Below are 23,014 nucleotides of genomic sequence, written 5' to 3'. Positions count from 1 at the left end.
ATAGTTAGGGCCTAAGAACTGAACGCCAGAAGCATAAAATACAATATAAATACAACAGTTTTTCCATCGTATAAAACGAATAATTGCAACCAGTATGAAACTTATGGTCATTTCTACGTACCGGGCAACCTGGGCTTCACTCTAGGGCGTTGCTCTACCAGATCGAATAGTTAGGGCCTTAGAAGTCAACGCCCGAAGCATAAAATACAAAATAAATCGAACAGTTTTTCCATCGTATAAAACGAATAATTGCTACCAGTGTGAAAGTTATGGTCATTTCTACTTTCCGGGCAACCCAGGCTTCACCCCAGGGCGTTGTTCCACCAGATGGAATAGTTAGGGCCTAAGAAGTCAACGCCAGGAGCATAAAAAACGATATAAATACAACAGCTTTTCCATCGTATAAAACGAATAATTGCAACCAGCGTGGATGTTATGGTCATTTCTACGTTCCGGGCAACCTAGGCTTCACTCTAGGGCGGTGCTCCACCAGATCGAATAGTTAGGGCCTTAGAAGTCAACGCCCGAAGCATAAAATACGAAATAAATAAAACAGTTTTTCCATCGTATAAAACGAAAAATTGCAAACAGTGTGAAAGATATGGACATTTCTACGATCCGGGCTACCTAGGCTTCACTCCATGGCGCTCTTCCACCACATCGAATAGCAACGGCCTCAGAAGTCAACGCCAGAAGTTTAAATGCAATATAAATATAACAGTTTTTCCATCGTATAAAACGAATAATAGCAACCAGTGTGAAAGTTATGGTCATTTCTACGTTCCGGGCAACCTAGGCTTCACTCTACGGCGATGCTCCACCAGATGAAACAGTTAGGACCTTAGAAGTCAACGCCCGAAGCATAAAATACAAAATAAATAGAACGGTTTTTCCATCGTATAAAACGAATAATTGCAACCAGTGTGGAAGTTATGGTCATTTCTACGTTCCGGGCAACCTAGGCTTCACTCTACGGCGATGCTCCACCAGATCAAACAGTTAGGGCCTCAGAAGTCAACGCCAGAAGCTAAAATACAATATAAATATAACAGTTTTTCCATCGTATACAACGAATAATAGCAACCAGTGTGAAAGTTATGGTCATTTCTACGTTCCGGGCAACCTAGGCTTCACTCTACGGCGATGCTCCACCAGATCAAACAGTTAGGGCCTTAGAAGTCAACGCCCGAAGCCTAAAATACAAAATAAGTAGAACGGTTTTTCCATTGTATAAAACGAATAATTGCTGCCAGTGTGAAAGTTATGGTCATTTCTACGTTCCGCGCAACCTGGGCTTTACTCTAGGACGTTGTTCCACCAGATGGAATAGTTAGGGCCTAAGAAGTCAACGCCAGAAGCATAAAATACGATATAAATACAACAGCTTTTCCATCGTATAGAACAAATAATTGCAACCAGTGTGAAAGTTATGGTCATTTCTACGTTCCGGGCAACCTAGGCTTCACTGTATGGCGTTCTTCCACCACATCGGATAGCTACGGCCTCAGAAGTCAAAACCTGAAGTATAAAATACAATAAAAATACAACAGTCTTTCCATCCTATAACAGGAATAATTGCAACCCGTGTGAAAGGGATGGTCATTTCTACGTTCCACGCAACCTAGGCGTCACTCTAGGGCGTTGCTCTACCAGATCGAGTAGTTAGGGCCTTAGAAGTCAACGCCCGAAGCATAAAATACAAAATAAATAGAACAGTTTTTCCATCCTATAAAACGAATAACTGCTACCAGTTTGAAAGTTATGGTCATTTATACTTTCCGGGCAACCTAGGCTTCACCCTAGGGCGTTGTTCCACCAGATCGAATAGTTACGGCCTAAGAAGTCAACGCCAGAAGCATAAAATACGATATAAATACAACAGCTTTTCCATCGTATAAAACAAATAATTGCAACCAGTTTGATAGTGATGGTCATTTCTACGTTCCGGGCAATCTAGGCTGCACTCTCGGGCGTTGCTCCACCAGATCCAATAGTTAGGGCCTTAGAAGTCAACGCCCGAAGCATAAAATACAAAATAAATAAAACAGTTTTTCCATCGTATAAAACGAAAAATTGCTACCAGTGTGAAAGTTATGGTCATTTCTACGTTCCGCGCAATCTGGGCTTTACCCTAGTGCGTTGTTCCACCAGATGGAAGAGTTAGGGCCTAAGAATTCAACGCCAGGAGCATAAAAAACGATATAAATACAACAGCTTTTCCATCGTATAAAACGAATAATTGCAACCAGTGTGGAAGTTATGGTCATTTCTACGTTCCGGGCAACCTAGGCTTCACTCTAGGGCGGTGCTCCACCAAATCGAATAGCTCGGGCCTTAGAAGTCAACGCCAGAAGCATAAAATACAATAAAGATGCAAAAGTTTTTTCATCGTATAACAGGAATTACTGCAAACAGTATGAAAGTACTTGTCATTTCTACGTTCCGGGTAACCTAGGTTTCACTCTAGGGCGTTGCTCCACCAGATCGAATAGCTAGGGACTTAGAATTCAACGCCATAAGAATAAAATACAATATAAGTACAACAGTTTTTCCACCGTATAAAACGAATAATAGCAACCAGTGTGAAAGTTATGGTCATTTCTACGTACCGGGCAACCTGCGCTTCACTCTAGGGCGTTGTTCCACCAGATGGAATAGTTAGGGCCTAAGAAGTCGACGCCAGTAGCATAAGATACGATATAAATACAACAGTTTTTCCATCGTATAAAACAAATAATTGCAACCAGTTTGATAGTGATGCTCACTTCTACGTACCGGGCAACCTAGGCTTCACTCTAGGGCGTTGCTCCACCAGATCGAATAGTTAGGGCCTTAGAAGTCAACGCCCAAAGCATAAAATAGAAAATAAATAGAACAGTTTTTCCATCGTATAAAACGAAAAATTGCTACCAGTGTGAAAGTTATGGTCATTTCTACGTTCCGGGCAACCTAGGCTCCACTCTAGGGCGGTGCTCCACCAAATCGAATAGCTAGGGCCTTAGAAGTCAACGCCAGAAGCATAAAATACAATAAAGATGCAGAAGTTTTTCCATCGTATAACAGGAATAACTGCAAACAGTATGAATGTACTTGTCATTTCTACGTTCCGGGTAACCTAGGTTTCACTCTAGGGCGTTGCTCCACCAGATCGAATAGCTAGGGACTTAGAGTTCAACGCCATAAGAATAAAATACAATATAAGTACAACAGTTTTTCCATCGTATAAAATGAATAATTGCATCCAGTGTGAAAGTTATGGTCATTTCTACGTTTCGAGCAACCTAGGCTTCACTCTAGGGCATTGCTCCACCTGATCGAATAGTTAGGGCCTTAGAAGTCCACGCCCGAAGCATTAAATACAAAATAAATAGAACAGTTTTTCCATTGTATAAAACGAATAATTGCTACCAGTGTGAAAGTTATGGTCATTTCTACGTTCCGGGCTACCTATGCTGCACTCTAGGGCGTTGCTCCACCAGATCGAATAGTTAGGGCCTTAGAAGTCAACGCCCGAAGCATAAAATACAAAATAAATAAAACAGTTTTTCCATCGTATAAAACGAAAAGTTGCAAACAGTGTGAAAGATATGGACATTTCTACGATCCGGGCTACCTAGGCTTCACTCTATGGCGTTCTTCCACCACATCGAATAGCAACGGCCTCAGAAGTCAACGCCAGAAGTTTAAATGCAATATAAATATAACAGTTCTTCCATCGTATAAAACGAATAATAGCAACCAGTGTGAAAGTTATGGTCATTTCTACGTACCGGGCAACCTGGGCTTCACTCTAGGGCGTTGCTCCACCTGATCGAATAGTTAGGGCCTTAGAAGTCAACGCCAGAAGCATTAAATACAAAATAAATAGAACAGTTTTTCCATTGCATCAAACGAATAATTGCTACCAGTGTGAAAGTTATGGTCATTTCTACGTTCCGCGCAACCTGGGCTTTACTCTAGGACGTTGTTCCACCAGATGGAATAGTTAGGGCCTAAGAAGTCAACGCCAGAAGCATAAAATACGATATAAATACAACAGCTTTTCCATCGTATAGAACAAATAATTGCAACCAGTGTGAAAGTTATGGTCATCTCTACGTTCCGGGCAACCTAGGCTTCACTGTATGGCGTTCTTCCACCACATCGGATAGCTACGGCCTCAGAAGTCAACGCCTGAAGTATAAAATACAATAAAAATACAACAGTCTTTCCATCCTATAACAGGAATAATTGCAACCCGTGTGAAAGTGATGGTCATTTCTACGTTCCACGCAACCTAGGCGTCACTCTAGGGCGTTGCTCTACCAGATCGAATAGTTAGGGCCTTAGAAGTCAACGCCCGAAGCATAAAATACAAATTAAATAGAACGGTTTTTCCATTGTATAAAACGAATAATTGCTGCCAGTGTAAAAGCTATTGTCATTTCTACGTTCCGGGCAACCTAGGCTTCACCCTAGGGCGTTGTACCACCAGATCGAATAGTTAGGGCCTAAGAACTGAACGCCAGAAGCATAAAATACAATATAAATACAACAGTTTTTCCATCGTATAAAACGAATAATTGCAACCAGTATGAAACTTATGGTCATTTCTACGTACCGGGCAACCTGCGCTTCACTCTAGGGCGTTGTTCCACCAGATGGAATAGTTAGGGCCTAAGAAGTCGACGCCAGTAGCATAAGATACGATATAAATACAACAGCTTTTCCATCGTATAAAACAAATAATTGCAACCAGTTTGATAGTGATGGTCACTTCTACGTACCGGGCAACCTAGGCTTCACTCTAGGGCGTTGCTCCACCAGATCGAATAGTTAGGGCCTTAGAAGTCAACGCCCAAAGCATAAAATATAAAATAAATAGAACAGTTTTTCCATCGTATAAAACGAAAAATTGCTACCAGTGTGAAAGTTATGGTCATTTCTACGTTCCGGGCAACCTAGGCTCCACTCTAGGGCGGTGCTCCACCAAATCGAATAGCTAGGGCCTTAGAAGTCAACGCCAGAAGCATAAAATACAATAAAGATGCAGAAGTTTTTCCATCGTATAACAGGAATAACTGCAAACAGTATGAATGTACTTGTCATTTCTACGTTCCGGGTAACCTAGGTTTCACTCTAGGGCGTTGCTCCACCAGATCGAATAGCTAGGGACTTAGAGTTCAACGCCTTAAGAATAAAATACAATATAAGTACAACAGTTTTTCCATCGTATAAAATGAATAATTGCATCCAGTGTGAAAGTTATGGTCATTTCTACATTTCGAGCAACCTAGGCTTCACTCTAGGGCGTTGCTCCACCTGATCGAATAGTTAGGGCCTTAGAAGTCCACGCCCGAAGCATTAAATACAAAATAAATAGAACAGTTTTTCCATTGTATAAAACGAATAATTGCTACCAGTGTGAAAGTTATGGTCATTTCTACGTTCCGGGCAACCTATGCTGCACTCTAGGGCGTTGCTCCACCAGATCGAATAGTTAGGGCCTTAGAAGTCAACGCCCGAAGCATAAAATACAAAATAAATAAAACAGTTTTTCCATCGTATAAAACGAAAAATTGCAAACAGTGTGAAAGATATGGACATTTCTACGATCCGGGCTACCTAGGCTTCACTCTATGGCGTTCTTCCACCACATCGAATAGCAACGGCCTCAGAAGTCAACGCCAGAAGTTTAAATGCAATATAAATATAACAGTTCTTCCATCGTATAAAACGAATAATAGCAACCAGTGTGAAAGTTATGGTCATTTCTACGTACCGGGCAACCTGGGCTTCACTCTAGGGCGTTGCTCCACCTGATCGAATAGTTAGGGCCTTAGAAGTCAACGCCCGAAGCATTAAATACAAAATAAATAGAACAGTTTTTCCATTGCATCAAACGAATAATTGCTGCCAGTGTAAAAGCTATGGCCATTTCTACGTTCCGGGCAACCTAGGCTTCACCCTAGGGCGTTGTACAACCAGATCGAATAGTTAGGGCCTAAGTACTGAACGCCAGAAGCATAAAATACGATATAAATACAACAGCTTTTCCATCGTATAGAACAAATAATTGCAACCAGTGTGAAAGTTATGGTCATCTCTACGTTCCGGGCAACCTAGGCTTCACTGTATGGCGTTCTTCCACCACATCGGATAGCTACGGCCTCAGAAGTCAACGCCTGAAGTATAAAATACAATAAAAATACAACAGTCTTTCCATCCTATAACAGGAATAATTGCAACCCGTGTGAAAGGGATGGTCATTTCTACGTTCCACGCAACCTAGGCGTCACTCTAGGGCGTTGCTCTACCAGATCGAATAGTTAGGGCCTTAGAAGTCAACGCCCGAAGCATAAAATACAAATTAAATAGAACGGTTTTTCCATTGTATAAAACGAATAATTGCTGCCAGTGTAAAAGCTATTGTCATTTCTACGTTCCGGGCAACCTAGGCTTCACCCTAGGGCGTTGTACCACCAGATCGAATAGTTAGGGCCTAAGAACTGAATGCCAGAAGCATAAAATACAATATAAATACAACAGTTTTTCCATCGTATAAAACGAATAATTGCAACCAGTATGAAACTTATGGTCATTTCTACGTACCGGGCAACCTGGGCTTCACTCTAGGGCGTTGCTCTACCAGATCGAATAGTTAGGGCCTTAGAAGTCAACGCCCGAAGCATAAAATACAAAATAAATAGAACAGTTTTTCCATCGTATAAAACGAATAATTGCTACCAGTGTGAAAGTTATGGTCATTTCTACATTCCGGGCAACCCAGGCTTCACCCCAGGGCGTTGTTCCACCAGATGGAATAGTTACGGCCTAAGAAGTCAACGCCAGGAGCATAAAAAACGATATAAATACAACAGCTTTTCCATCGTATAAAACGAATAATTGCAACCAGTGTGGAAGTTATGGTCATTTCTACGTTCCGGGCAACCTAGGCTTCACTCTAGGGCGGTGCTCCACCAGATCGAATAGTTAGGGCCTTAGAAGTCAACGCCCGAAGCATAAAATACAAAATAAATAAAACAGTTTTTCCATCGTATAAAACGAAAAATTGCAAACAGTGTGAAAGATATGGACATTTCTACGATCCGGGCTACCTAGGCTTCACTCTGTGGCGCTCTTCCACCACATCGAATAGCAACGGCCTCAGAAGTCAACGCCAGAAGTTTAAATGCAATATAAATATAACAGTTTTTCCATCGTATAAAACGAATAATAGCAACCAGTGTGAAAGTTATGGTCATTTCTACGTTCCGGGCAACCTAGGCTAAACTCTACGGCGATGCTCCACCAGATGAAACAGTTAGGACCTTAGAAGTCAACGCCCAAAGCATAAAATACAAAATAAATAGAACGGTTTTTCCATTGTATAAAACGAATAATTGCTGCCAGTGTGAAAGTTATGGTCATTTCTACGTTCCGCGCAACCTGGGCTTTACTCTAGGACGTTGTTCCACCAGATGGAATAGTTAGGGCCTAAGAAGTCAACGCCAGAAGCATAAAATACGATATAAATACAACAGCTTTTCCATCGTATAGAACAAATAATTGCAACCAGTGTGAAAGTTATGGTCATTTCTACGTTCCGGGCAACCTAGGCTTCACTGTATGGCGTTCTTCCACCACATCGGATAGCTACGGCCTCAGAAGTCAAAACCTGAAGTATAAAATACAATAAAAATACAACAGTCTTTCCATCCTATAACAGGAATAATTGCAACCCGTGTGAAAGGGATGGTCATTTCTACGTTCCACGCAACCTAGGCGTCTCTCTAGGGCGTTGCTCTACCAGATCGAGTAGTTAGGGCCTTAGAAGTCAACGCCCGAAGCATAAAATACAAAATAAATAGAACAGTTTTTCCATCCTATAAAACGAATAACTGCTACCAGTTTGAAAGTTATGGTCATTTATACTTTCCGGGCAACCTAGGCTTCACCCTAGGGCGTTGTTCCACCAGATCGAATAGTTAGGGCCTAAGAAGTCAACGCCAGAAGCATAAAATACGATATAAATACAACAGCTTTTCCATCGTATAAAACAAATAATTGCAACCAGTTTGATAGTGATGGTCATTTCTACGTTCCGGGCAATCTAGGCTGCACTCTCGGGCGTTGCTCCACCAGATCCAATAGTTAGGGCCTTAGAAGTCAACGCCCGAAGCATAAAATACAAAATAAATAAAACAGTTTTTCCATCGTATAAAACGAAAAATTGCTACCAGTGTGAAAGTTATGGTCATTTCTACGTTCCGCGCAATCTGGGCTTTACCCTAGTGCGTTGTTCCACCAGATGGAAGAGTTAGGGCCTAAGAATTCAACGCCAGGAGCATAAAAAACGATATAAATACAACAGCTTTTCCATCGTATAAAACGAATAATTGCAACCAGTGTGGAAGTTATGGTCATTTCTACGTTCCGGGCAACCTAGGCTTCACTGTATGGCGTTCTTCCACCACATCGGATAGCTACGGCCTCAGAAGTCAAAACCTGAAGTATAAAATACAATAAAAATACAACAGTCTTTCCATCCTATAACAGGAATAATTGCAACCCGTGTGAAAGGGATGGTCATTTCTACGTTCCACGCAACCTAGGCGTTACACTAGGGCGTTGCTCTACCAGATCGAATAGTTAGGGCCTTAGAAGTCAACGCCCGAAGCATAAAATACAAAATAAATAGAACAGCTTTCCATCCTATAAAACGAATAACTGCTACCAGTGTGAAAGTTATGGTCATTTATACTTTCCGGGCAACCTAGGCTTCACCCTAGGGCGTTGTTCCACCAGATCGAATAGTTAGGGCCTAAGAAGTCAACGCCAGAAGCATAAAATACGATATAAATACAACAGCTTTTCCATCGTATAAAACAAATAATTGCAACCAGTTTGATAGTGATGGTCATTTCTACGTTCCGGGCAATCTAGGCTGCACTCTCGGGCGTTGCTCCACCAGATCCAATAGTTAGGGCCTTAGAAGTCAACGCCCGAAGCATAAAATACAAAATAAATAAAACAGTTTTTCCATCGTATAAAACGAAAAATTGCTACCAGTGTGAAAGTTATGGTCATTTCTACGTTCCGCGCAATCTGGGCTTTACCCTAGTGCGTTGTTCCACCAGATGGAAGAGTTAGGGCCTAAGAATTCAACGCCAGGAGCATAAAAAACGATATAAATACAACAGCTTTTCCATCGTATAAAACGAATAATTGCAACCAGTGTGGAAGTTATGGTCATTTCTACGTTCCGGGCAACCTAGGCTTCACTCTAGGGCGGTGCTCCACCAAATCGAATAGCTAGGGCCTTAGAAGTCAACGCCAGAAGCATAAAATACAATAAAGATGCAAAAGTTTTTTCATCGTATAACAGGAATAACTGCAAACAGTATGAAAGTACTTGTCATTTCTACGTTCCGGGTAACCTAGGTTTCACTCTAGGGCGTTGCTCCACCAGATCGAATAGCTAGGGACTTAGAATTCAACGCCATAAGAATAAAATACAATATAAGTACAACAGTTTTTCCACCGTATAAAACGAATAATAGCAACCAGTGTGAAAGTTATGGTCATTTCTACGTACCGGGCAACCTGCGCTTCACTCTAGGGCGTTGTTCCACCAGATGGAATAGTTAGGGCCTAAGAAGTCGACGCCAGTAGTATAAAATACGATATAAATACAACAGCTTTTCCATCGTATAAAACAAATAATTGCAACCAGTTTGATAGTGATGGTCAGTTCTACGTACCGGGCAACCTAGGCTTCACTCTAGGGCGTTGCTCCACCAGATCGAATAGTTAGGGCCTTAGAAGTCAACGCCCAAAACATAAAATATAAAATAAATAGAACAGTTTTTCCATCGTATAAAACGAAAAATTGCTACCAGTGTGAAAGTTATGGTCATTTCTACGTTCCGGGCAACCTAGGCTTCACTCTAGGGCGGTGCTCCACCAAATCGAATAGCTAGGGACTTAGAGTTCAACGCCATAAGAATAAAATACAATATAAGTACAACAGTTTTTCCATCGTATAAAATGAATAATTGCATCCAGTGTGAAAGTTATGGTCATTTCTACATTTCGAGCAACCTAGGCTTCACTCTAGGGCGTTGCTCCACCTGATCGAATAGTTAGGGCCTTAGAAGTCCACGCCCGAAGCATTAAATACAAAATAAATAGAACAGTTTTTCCATTGTATAAAACGAATAATTGCTACCAGTGTGAAAGTTATGGTCATTTCTACGTTCCGGGCAACCTATGCTGCACTCTAGGGCGTTGCTCCACCAGATCGAATAGTTAGGGCCTTAGAAGTCAACGCCCGAAGCATAAAATACAAAATAAATAAAACAGTTTTTCCATCGTATAAAACGAAAAATTGCAAACAGTGTGAAAGATATGGACATTTCTACGATCCGGGCTACCTAGGCTTCACTCTATGGCGTTCTTCTACCACATCGAATAGCAACGGCCTCAGAAGTCAACGCCAGAAGTTTAAATGCAATATAAATATAACAGTTTTTCCATCGTATAAAACGAATAATAGCAACCAGTGTGAAAGTTATGGTCATTTCTACGTTCCGGGCAACCTAGGCTTCACTCTACGGCGATGCTCCACCAGATGAAACAGTTAGGACCTTAGAAGTCAACGCCCAAAGCATAAAATACAAAATAAATAGAACGGTTTTTCCATTGTATAAAACGAATAATTGCTGCCAGTGTAAAAGCTATGGTCATTTCTACGTTCCGGGCAACCTAGGCTTCACCCTAGGGCGTTGTACAACCAGATCGAATAGTTAGGGCCTAAGTACTGAACGCCAGAAGCATAAAATACGATATAAATACAACAGCTTTTCCATCGTATAAAACGAATAATTGCAACCAGTTTGATAGTGATGGTCATTTCTACGTACCGGGCAACCTAGGCTTCACTCTAGGGCGTTGCCCCACCAGATCGAATAGTTAAGGCCTTAGAAGTCAACGCCCGAAGAATAAAAATATAAAATAAATACAACAGTTTTTCCATTGTATAAAACGAATAATTGCAACCAGTGTAAAAGTTATGGACATTTCTACGTTCCGGGCAACCTAGGCTGCACTCTAGGGCGTTGCTTCACCAGATCGAATAGTTAGGGCCTTAGAAGTCAACGCCCGAAGCGTAAAATACAAAATAAATAAAACAGTTTTTCCATCGTATAAAACGAATAATTGCAACCAGTATGAAACTTATGGTCATTTCTACGTACCGGGCAACCTGGGCTTCACTCTAGGGCGTTGCTCTACCAGGTCGAATAGTTAGGGCCTTAGAAGTCAACGCCCGAAGCATAAAATACAAAATAAATAGAACGGTTATTCCATTGTATAAAACGAATAATTGCAACCAGTGTAAAAGTTACGGACATTTCTACGTTCCGGAAAACCTATGCTTCACCCAAGGCCGTTGTTCCACCAGATCGAATAGTTAGGGCCTAAGAAGTGAACGCCAGAAGCATAAAATACAATATAAATACAACAGTTTTTCCATCATATAAAACGAATGATAGCAGCCAGTGTGAAAGCTATGGTCATTTCTACGTTCCGGGCAACCTAGGCTGCACTCTAGGGCGTTGCTTCACCAGATCGAATAGTTAGGGCCTTAGAAGTCAACGCCCGAAGCGTAAAATACAAAATAAATAAAACAGTTTTTCCATCGTATAAAACGAAAAATTGCAAACAGTGTTAAAGATATGGACATTTCTACGATCCGGGCTACCTAGGCTTCCCTCTATGGCGTTTTTCCACCACATCGAATAGCAACGGCCTCAGAAGTCAACGCCAGAAGCAAAAATACAATATAAATATAACAGTTTTTCCATCGTATACAACGAATAATAGCAACCAGTGTGAAAGTTATGGTCATTTCTACGTTCCGGGCAACCTAGGCTTCACTCTACGGCGATGCTCCACCAGACCAAACAGTTAGGGCCTTAGAAGTCAACGCCCGAAGCCTAAAATACAAAATAAATAGAACGGTTTTTCCATTGTATAAAACGAATAATTGCTGCCAGTGTAAAAGTTATGGTCATTCCTACGTTCCGGGCAACCTAGGCTTCACCCTAGGGCGTTGTACCACCAGATCGAATAGTTAGGGCCTAAGAAGTGAACGCCAGAAGCATAAAATACAATATAAATACAACAGTTTTTCCATCGTATAAAACGAATAAATGCAACCAGTATGAAACTTATGGTCATTACTACTTACCGGGCAACCTAGGCTTCACTCTGGGGCGTTGCTCTACTAGATCGATTAGTTAGCGCCTTAGAAGTCAACGCCCGAAGCATAAAATACAAAATAAATAGAACAGTTTTTCCATCGTATAAAACAAATAATTGCAACCAGTTTGATAGTGATGGTCACTTCTACGTACCGGGCAACCTAGGTTTCACTCTAGGGCGTTGCACCAAGAGATCGAATAGTTAGGGCCTTAGAAGTCAACGCCCGAAGCATAAAATATAAAATAAATAGAACAGTTTTTCCATCGTATAAAACGAAAAATTCCTACCAGTGTGAAAGTTATGGTTATTTCTACGTACCGGGCAACCTAGGCTTCACCCTAGGGCGTTGTTCCACTATATGGAATAGTCAGGGCCTAAGAAGTCAGCGCCAGAAGCATAAAATACGATATAAATACAACAGCTTTTCCATCGTATAAAACAAGTAATTGCAACCAGTTTGATAGTGATGGTCATTTCTACGTACCGGGCAACCTATGCTTCACTCTAGGGCGTTGCTCCACCAGATCGAATTGTTAGGGCCTTAGAAGTCAACGCCCGAAGAATAAAAATATAAAATAAATAGAACAGTTTTTCCATTGTATAAAACGTATAATTGCAACCAGTGTAAAAGTTAGGGACATTTCTACGTTCCGGGCAACCTAGGCTGCACTCTAGGGCGTTGCTCCACCAGATCGAATAGTTAGCGCCTTAGAAGTCAACGCCCGAAGCGTAAAATACAAAATAAATAAAACAGTTTTTCCATCGTATAAAACGAAAAATTGCAAACAGTGTGAAAGATATGGACATTTCTACAATCCGGGCTACCTAGGCTTCCCTCTATGGCGTTCTTCCGCCACATCGAATAGCAACGGCCTCAGAAGTCAACGCCAGAAGTTTAAATGCAATATAAATAATACAGTTTTTCCATCGTATAAAGCGAATAATAGCAACCAGAGTGAAAGTTATGGTCATTTCTACGTTCCGGGCAACCTAGGCTTCACTCTACGGCGATGCTCCACCAGATGAAACAGTTAGGACCTTAGAAGTCAACGCCCAAAGCATAAAATACAAAATAAATAGAACGGTTTTTCCATTGTATAAAACGAATAATTGCTGACAGTGTAAAAGCTATGGTCATTTCTACGTTCCGGGCAACCTAGGCTTCACCCTAGGGCGTTGTACCACCAGATCGAGTAGTTAGGGCCTAAGAAGTGAACGCCAGAAGCATAAAATACAATATAAATACAACAGTTTTTCCATCGTATAAAACGAATAATTGCAACCAGTATGAAACTTATGGTCATTTCTACGTACCGGGCAACCTGGGCTTCACTCTAGGGCGTTGCTCTACCAGGTCGAATAGTTAGGGCCTTAGAAGTCAACGCCCGAAGCATAAAATACAAAATAAATACAACAGTTTTTCCATCGTATAAAACGAAAAATTGCTACCAGTGTGAAAGTTATGGTCATTTCTACTTTCCGGGCAACCTAGGCTTCACCCTAGGGCGTTGTTCCACCAGATGGAATAGTTAGGGCCTAAGAAGTCAGCGCCAGAAGCATAAAATACGATATAAATACAACAGCTTTTCCATCGTATAAAACAAATAATTGCAACCAGTTCGATAGTGATGGTCATTTCTACGTACCGGGCAACCTAGGCTTCACTCTAGGGCGTTGCTCCCCCAGACCGAATGGTTAAGGCCTTAGAAGTCAACGCCCGAAGCATAAAATATAAAATAAATAGAACAGTTTTTCCATTGTATAAAACGAATAATTGCAACCAGTGTAAAAGTTATGGACACTTCTACGTTCCGGGCAACCTAGGCTTCACCCTAGGCCGTTGTTCCACCAGATCGAATAGTTAGGGCCTAAGAAGTGAACGCCAGGAGCATAAAATACAATATAAATACAACAGTTTTTCCATCATATAAAACGAATGATAGCAACCAGTGTGAAAGCTATGGTTATTTCTACGTTCCGGGCAACCTAGGCTGCACTCTAGGGCGTTGCTCCACCAGATCGAATAGTTAGGGCCTTAGAAGTCAACGCCCGAAGCATAAAATACAAAATAAATAAAACAGTTTTTCCAGCGTATAAAACGAAAACTTGCAAACAGTGTGAAAGATATGGACATTTCTACGATCCGGGCTACCTAGGCTTCACTCTATGGCGTTCTTCCACCACATCGAATAGCAACGGCCTCAGAAGTCAACGCCAGAAGCTTAAATACAATATAAATATAACAGTTTTTCCATCGTATAAAACGAATAATAGCAATCAGTGTGAAAGTTATGGTCATTTCTACGTACCGGGCATCCTAGGCTTCACTCTAGGGCGTTGCTCTACCAGATCGAATAGTTAGGGCCTTAGAAGTCAACGCCCGAAGCATAAAATACAAAATAAATAGAACAGTTTTTCCATCGTATAAAACGAGTAATTGCTACCAGTGTGAAAGTTATGGTCATTTCTACTTTCCGGGCAACCTAGGCTTCACCCTAGGGCGTTGTTCCACCAGATGGAATAGTTAGGACCTAAGAAGTCAACGCCAGAAGCATAAAATACGATATAAATACAACAGCTTTTCCATCGTATAAAACAAATAATTGCAACCAGTTTGATAGTGATGGTCATTTCTACGTACCGGGCAACCTAGGCTTCACTCTAGGGCGTTGCTGCACCAGATCGAATGGTTAGGGCCTTAGAAGTCAACGCCCGAAGCATAAAATATAAAATAAATAGAACAGTTTTTCCATCGTATAAAACGAATAATTGCTACCAGTGTGAAAGTTATGGTCATTTCTACTTTCCGGGCAACCTAGACTTAACCCTAGGGCGTTGTTCCACCAGATGGAATAGTTAGATCCTAAGAAGTCAACGCCAGAAGCATAAAATACGATATAAATACAACAGCTATTCCATCGTATAAAACGAATAATTGCAACCAGTGTGAAAGTTATGGTCATTTCTACGTTCCGGGCAACCTAGGCTTGACCCTAGGGCGTTGCTCCAACAGATTGAATAGTTAGGGCCTTAGAAGTCAACGCCAGAAGCATAAAATACAATATAAATACAACAGTTTTTCCATCGTATAAAACGAATAATTGCAACCAGTATGAAACTTATGGTCATTTCTACGTACCGGACAACCTAGGCTTCACCCTAGGCCGTTGTTCCACCAGATCGAATAGTTAGGGCGTAAGAAGTGAACGCCAGAAGCATAAAATACAATATAAATACAACAGTTTTTCCATCATATAAAACGAATGATAGCAACCAGTGTGAAAGCTATGGTTATTTCTACGTTCCGGGAAACCTAGGCTGCACTCTAGGGCGTTGCTCCACCAGATGGAATAGTTAGGGCCTTAGAAGTCAACGCCCGAAGCGTAAAATACAAAATAAATAAAACAGTTTTTCCATCGTATAAAACGAAAAATTGCCAACAGGGTGAAAGATATGGACATTTCTACGATCCGGGCTACATAGGCTTCCCTCTATGGCGTTCTTCCACCACATCGAATAGGAACGGCCTCAGAAGTCAACGCCAGAAGCTTAAATACAATATAAATATAACAGTTTTTCCATCGTATACAACGAATAATAGCAACCAGTGTGAAAGTTATGGTCATTTCTACGTTCCGGGCAACCTAGGCTTCACTCTACGGCGATGCTCCACCAGATCAAACAGTTAGGGCCTTAGAAGTCAACGCCCGAAGCATAAAATACAAAATAAATAGAACGGTTTTTCCGTTGTATAAAACGAATAATTGCTGCCAGTGTAAAAGTTATGGTCATTTCTACGTTCCGGGCAACCTAGGCTTCACCCTAGGGCGTTGTACCACCAGGTCGAATAGTTAGGGCCTAAGAAGTCAACGCCAGGAGCATAAAAAACGATATAAATACAACAGCTTTTCCATCGTATAAAACGAATAATTGCAACCAGTGTGGAAGTTATGGTCATTTCTACGTTCCGGGCAACCTAGGCTTCACTCTAGGGCGGTGCTCCACCAAATCGAATAGCTAGGGCCTTAGAAGTCAACGCCAGAAGCATAAAATACAATAAAGATGCAAAAGTTTTTTCATCGTATAACAGGAATAACTGCAAACAGTATGAAAGTACTTGTCATTTCTACGTACCGGGCAACCTGGGCTTCAGTCTAGGGCGTTGCTCTACCAGATCGAGTAGTTAGGGCCTTAGAAGTCAACGCCCGAAGCATAAAATATAAAATAAATAGAACAGTTTTTCCATTGTATAAAACGAATAATTGCAACCAGTGTAAAAGTTATGGACATTTCTACTTTCCGGGCAACCTAGGCTTCACCCCAGGGCGTTGTTCCACCAGATGGAATAGTTAGGGCCTAAGAAGTCAACGCCAGAAGCATAAAATACGATATAAATACAACAGCTCTTCCATCGTATAAAACAAATAATTGCAACCAGTTTGATAGTGATGGTCACTTCTACGTACCGGGCAACCTAGGCTTCACTCTAGGGCGTTGCACCACCAGATCGAATAGTTAGGGCCTTAGAAGTCAACGCCAGAAGCATAAAATATAAAATAAATAGAACAGTTTTTCCATCGTATAAAACGAAAAATTGCTACCAGTGTGAAAGTTATGGTCATTTCTACTTTCCGGGCAACCTAGGCTTCACCCCAGGGCGTTGTTCCACCAGATGGAATAGTTAGGGCCTAAGAAGTCAACGCCAGAAGCATAAAATACGATATAAATACAACAGCTTTTCCACCGTATAAAACAAATAATTGCAACCAGTATGATAGTGATGGTCACTTCTACGTACCGGGCAACCTAGGCTTCACTCTAGGGCGTTGCTCCACCAGATCGAATAGTTAGGGCCTTAGAAGTCAACGCCCGAAGCATAAAATATAAAATAAATAGAACAGTTTTTCCATCGTATAAAACGAAAAATTGCTACCAGTGTGAAAGTTATGGTCATTTCTACTTTCCGGGCAACCTAGGCTTCACCCTAGGGCGTTGTTCCACCAGATGGAATAGTTAGGGCCTAAGAAGTCAGCGCCAGAAGCATAAAATACGATATAAATACAACAGCTTTTCCATCGTATAAAACAAATAATTGCAACCAGTTCGATAGTGATGGTCATTTCTACGTACCGGGCAACCTAGGCTTCACTCTAGGGCGTTGCTCCACCAGACCGAATGGTTAAGGGCTTAGAAGTCAACGCCCGAAGCATAAAATATAAAATAAATAGAACAGTTTTTCCATTGTATAAAACGAATAATTGCAACCAGTGTAAAAGTTATGGACACTTCTACGTTCCGGGCAACCTAGGCTTCACCCTAGGCCGTTGTTCCACCAGATCGAATAGTTAGGGCCTAAGAAGTGAACGCCAGGAGCATAAAATACAATATAAATACAACAGTTTTTCCATCATATAAAACGAATGATAGCAACCAGTGTGAAAGCTATGGTTATTTCTACGTTCCGGGCAACCTAGGCTGCACTCTAGGGCGTTGCTCCACCAGATCGAATAGTTAGGGCCTTAGAAGTCAACGCCCGAAGCATAAAATACAAAATAAATAAAACAGTTTTTCCATCGTATAAAACGAAAACTTGCAAACAGTGTGAAAGATATGGACATTTCTACGATCCGGGCTACCTAGGCTTCACTCTATGGCGTTCTTCCACCACATCGAATAGCAACGGCCTCAGAAGTCAACGCCAGAAGCTTAAATACAATATAAATATAACAGTTTTTCCATCGTATAAAACGAATAATAGCAATCAGTGTGAAAGTTATGGTCATTTCTACGTACCGGGCATCCTAGGCTTCACTCTAGGGCGTTGCTCTACCAGATCGAATAGTTAGGGCCTTAGAAGTCAACGCCCGAAGCATAAAATACAAAATAAATAGAACAGTTTTTCCATCGTATAAAACGAGTAATTGCTACCAGTGTGAAAGTTATGGTCATTTCTACTTTCCGGGCAACCTAGGCTTCACCCTAGGGCGTTGTTCCACCAGATGGAATAGTTAGGACCTAAGAAGTCAACGCCAGAAGCATAAAATACGATATAAATACAACAGCTTTTCCATCGTATAAAACAAATAATTGCAACCAGTTTGATAGTGATGGTCATTTCTACGTACCGGGCAACCTAGGCTTCACTCTAGGGCGTTGCTGCACCAGATCGAATGGTTAGGGCCTTAGAAGTCAACGCCCGAAGCATAAAATATAAAATAAATAGAACAGTTTTTCCATCGTATAAAACGAATAATTGCTACCAGTGTGAAAGTTATGGTCATTTCTACTTTCCGGGCAACCTAGACTTAACCCTAGGGCGTTGTTCCACCAGATGGAATAGTTAGATCCTAAGAAGTCAACGCCAGAAGCATAAAATACGATATAAATACAACAGCTATTCCATCGTATAAAACGAATAATTGCAACCAGTGTGAAAGTTATGGTCATTTCTACGTTCCGGGCAACCTAGGCTTGACCCTAGGGCGTTGCTCCAACAGATTGAATAGTTAGGGCCTTAGAAGTCAACGCCAGAAGCATAAAATACAATATAAATACAACAGTTTTTCCATCGTATAAAACGAATAATTGCAACCAGTATGAAACTTATGGTCATTTCTACGTACCGGCCAACCTAGGCTTCACCCTAGGCCGTTGTTCCACCAGATCGAATAGTTAGGGCCTAAGAAGTGAACGCCAGAAGCATAAAATACAATATAAATACAACAGTTTTTCCATCATATAAAACGAATGATAGCAACCAGTGTGAAAGCTATGGTTATTTCTACGTTCCGGGAAACCTAGGCTGCACTCTAGGGCGTTGCTCCACCAGATGGAATAGTTAGGGCCTTAGAAGTCAACGCCCGAAGCGTAAAATACAAAATAAATAAAACAGTTTTTCCATCGTATAAAACGAAAAATTGCCAACAGGGTGAAAGATATGGACATTTCTACGATCCGGGCTACCTAGGCTTCCCTCTATGGCGTTCTTCCACCACATCGAATAGGAACGGCCTCAGAAGTCAACGCCAGAAGCTTAAATACAATATAAATATAACAGTTTTTCCATCGTATACAACGAATAATAGCAACCAGTGTGAAAGTTATGGTCATTTCTACGTTCCGGGCAACCTAGGCTTCACTCTACGGCGATGCTCCACCAGATCAAACAGTTAGGGCCTTAGAAGTCAACGCCCGAAGCATAAAATACAAAATAAATAGAACGGTTTTTCCGTTGTATAAAACGAATAATTGCTGCCAGTGTAAAAGTTATGGTCATTTCTACGTTCCGGGCAACCTAGGCTTCACCCTAGGGCGTTGTACCACCAGGTCGAATAGTTAGGGCCTAAGAAGTCAACGCCAGGAGCATAAAAAACGATATAAATACAACAGCTTTTCCATCGTATAAAACGAATAATTGCAACCAGTGTGGAAGTTATGGTCATTTCTACGTTCCGGGCAACCTAGGCTTCACTCTAGGGCGGTGCTCCACCAAATCGAATAGCTAGGGCCTTAGAAGTCAACGCCAGAAGCATAAAATACAATAAAGATGCAAAAGTTTTTTCATCGTATAACAGGAATAACTGCAAACAGTATGAAAGTACTTGTCATTTCTACGTACCGGGCAACCTGGGCTTCAGTCTAGGGCGTTGCTCTACCAGATCGAGTAGTTAGGGCCTTAGAAGTCAACGCCCGAAGCATAAAATATAAAATAAATAGAACAGTTTTTCCATTGTATAAAACGAATAATTGCAACCAGTGTAAAAGTTATGGACATTTCTACTTTCCGGGCAACCTAGGCTTCACCCCAGGGCGTTGTTCCACCAGATGGAATAGTTAGGGCCTAAGAAGTCAACGCCAGAAGCATAAAATACGATATAAATACAACAGCTCTTCCATCGTATAAAACAAATAATTGCAACCAGTTTGATAGTGATGGTCACTTCTACGTACCGGGCAACCTAGGCTTCACTCTAGGGCGTTGCACCACCAGATCGAATAGTTAGGGCCTTAGAAGTCAACGCCAGAAGCATAAAATATAAAATAAATAGAACAGTTTTTCCATCGTATAAAACGAAAAATTGCTACCAGTGTGAAAGTTATGGTCATTTCTACTTTCCGGGCAACCTAGGCTTCACCCCAGGGCGTTGTTCCACCAGATGGAATAGTTAGGGCCTAAGAAGTCAACGCCAGAAGCATAAAATACGATATAAATACAACAGCTTTTCCACCGTATAAAACAAATAATTGCAACCAGTATGATAGTGATGGTCACTTCTACGTACCGGGCAACCTAGGCTTCACTCTAGGGCGTTGCTCCACCAGATCGAATAGTTAGGGCCTTAGAAGTCAACGCCCGAAGCATAAAATATAAAATAAATAGAACAGTTTTTCCATCGTATAAAACGAAAAATTGCTACCAGTGTGAAAGTTATGGTCATTTCTACTTTCCGGGCAACCTAGGCTTCACCCTAGGGCGTTGTTCCACCAGATGGAATAGTTAGGGCCTAAGAAGTCAGCGCCAGAAGCATAAAATACGATATAAATACAACAGCTTTTCCATCGTATAAAACAAATAATTGCAACCAGTTCGATAGTGATGGTCATTTCTACGTACCGGGCAACCTAGGCTTCACTCTAGGGCGTTGCTCCACCAGACCGAATGGTTAAGGGCTTAGAAGTCAACGCCCGAAGCATAAAATATAAAATAAATAGAACAGTTTTTCCATTGTATAAAACGAATAATTGCAACCAGTGTAAAAGTTATGGACACTTCTACGTTCCGGGCAACCTAGGCTTCACCCTAGGCCGTTGTTCCACCAGATCGAATAGTTAGGGCCTAAGAAGTGAACGCCAGAAGCATAAAATACAATATAAATACAACAGTTTTTCCATCATATAAAACGAATGATAGCAACCAGTGTGAAAGCTATGGTTATTTCTACGTTCCGGGAAACCTAGGCTGCACTCTAGGGCGTTGCTCCACCAGATGGAATAGTTAGGGCCTTAGAAGTCAACGCCCGAAGCGTAAAATACAAAATAAATAAAACAGTTTTTCCATCGTATAAAACGAAAAATTGCCAACAGGGTGAAAGATATGGACATTTCTACGATCCGGGCTACCTAGGCTTCCCTCTATGGCGTTCTTCCACCACATCGAATAGGAACGGCCTCAGAAGTCAACGCCAGAAGCTTAAATACAATATAAATATAACAGTTTTTCCATCGTATACAACGAATAATAGCAACCAGTGTGAAAGTTATGGTCATTTCTACGTTCCGGGCAACCTAGGCTTCACTCTACGGCGATGCTCCACCAGATCAAACAGTTAGGGCCTTAGAAGTCAACGCCCGAAGCATAAAATACAAAATAAATAGAACGGTTTTTCCGTTGTATATAACGAATAATTGCTGCCAGTGTAAAAGTTATGGTCATTTCTACGTTCCGGGCAACCTAGGCTTCACCCTAGGGCGTTGTACCACCAGGTCGAATAGTTAGGGCCTAAGAAGTCAACGCCAGGAGCATAAAAAACGATATAAATACAACAGCTTTTCCATCGTATAAAACGAATAATTGCAACCAGTGTGGAAGTTATGGTCATTTCTACGTTCCGGGCAACCTAGGCTTCACTCTAGGGCGGTGCTCCACCAAATCGAATAGCTAGGGCCTTAGAAGTCAACGCCAGAAGCATAAAATACAATAAAGATGCAAAAGTTTTTTCATCGTATAACAGGAATAACTGCAAACAGTATGAAAGTACTTGTCATTTCTACGTACCGGGCAACCTCGGCTTCAGTCTAGGGCGTTGCTCTACCAGATCGAGTAGTTAGGGCCTTAGAAGTCAACGCCCGAAGCATAAAATATAAAATAAATAGAACAGTTTTTCCATTGTATAAAACGAATAATTGCAACCAGTGTAAAAGTTATGGACATTTCTACTTTCCGGGCAACCTAGGCTTCACCCCAGGGCGTTGTTCCACCAGATGGAATAGTTAGGGCCTAAGAAGTCAACGCCAGAAGCATAAAATACGATATAAATACAACAGCTCTTCCATCGTATAAAACAAATAATTGCAACCAGTTTGATAGTGATGGTCACTTCTACGTACCGGGCAACCTAGGCTTCACTCTAGGGCGTTGCACCACCAGATCGAATAGTTAGGGCCTTAGAAGTCAACGCCAGAAGCATAAAATATAAAATAAATAGAACAGTTTTTCCATCGTATAAAACGAAAAATTGCTACCAGTGTGAAAGTTATGGTCATTTCTACTTTCCGGGCAACCTAGGCTTCACCCTAGGGCGTTGTTCCACCAGATGGAATAGTTAGGGCCTAAGATGTGAACGCCAGAAGCATAAAATACAATATAAATACAACAGTTTTTCCATCGTATAAACCGAATAATTGCAACCAGTATGAAACTTATGGTCATTTCTACGTTCCGGGCAATCTAGGCTTCACTGTATGGAGTTCTTCCACCACATCGAATAGCTACGGCCTCAGAAGTCAACGCCTGAAGTATAAAATACAATAAAAATACAACAGTCTTTCCATGCTATAACAGGAATAATTGCAACCCGTGTGAAGGTGATGTTCATTTCTACGTTCGACGCAACCTAGGCTTCACTCTTGGGCGTTGTTCCACATGATCGAATACTTAGAGCCTAAGAAGTCAACGCCAGAAGCATAAAATACAATATAAATATAACAGTTTTTCCATCGTATAAAACGAATAATAGCAACCAGTGTGAAACTTAAGGTCTATTCTACG

This window comes from Calliopsis andreniformis, unplaced genomic scaffold (assembly GCF_051401765.1).
Source record: "Calliopsis andreniformis isolate RMS-2024a unplaced genomic scaffold, iyCalAndr_principal scaffold0018, whole genome shotgun sequence".
Taxonomy (NCBI): Eukaryota; Metazoa; Arthropoda; class Insecta; order Hymenoptera; family Andrenidae; genus Calliopsis; species Calliopsis andreniformis.
The sequence above is the reverse complement of the archived record's forward strand: the minus strand, read 5'-3'. Positions refer to the sequence as shown.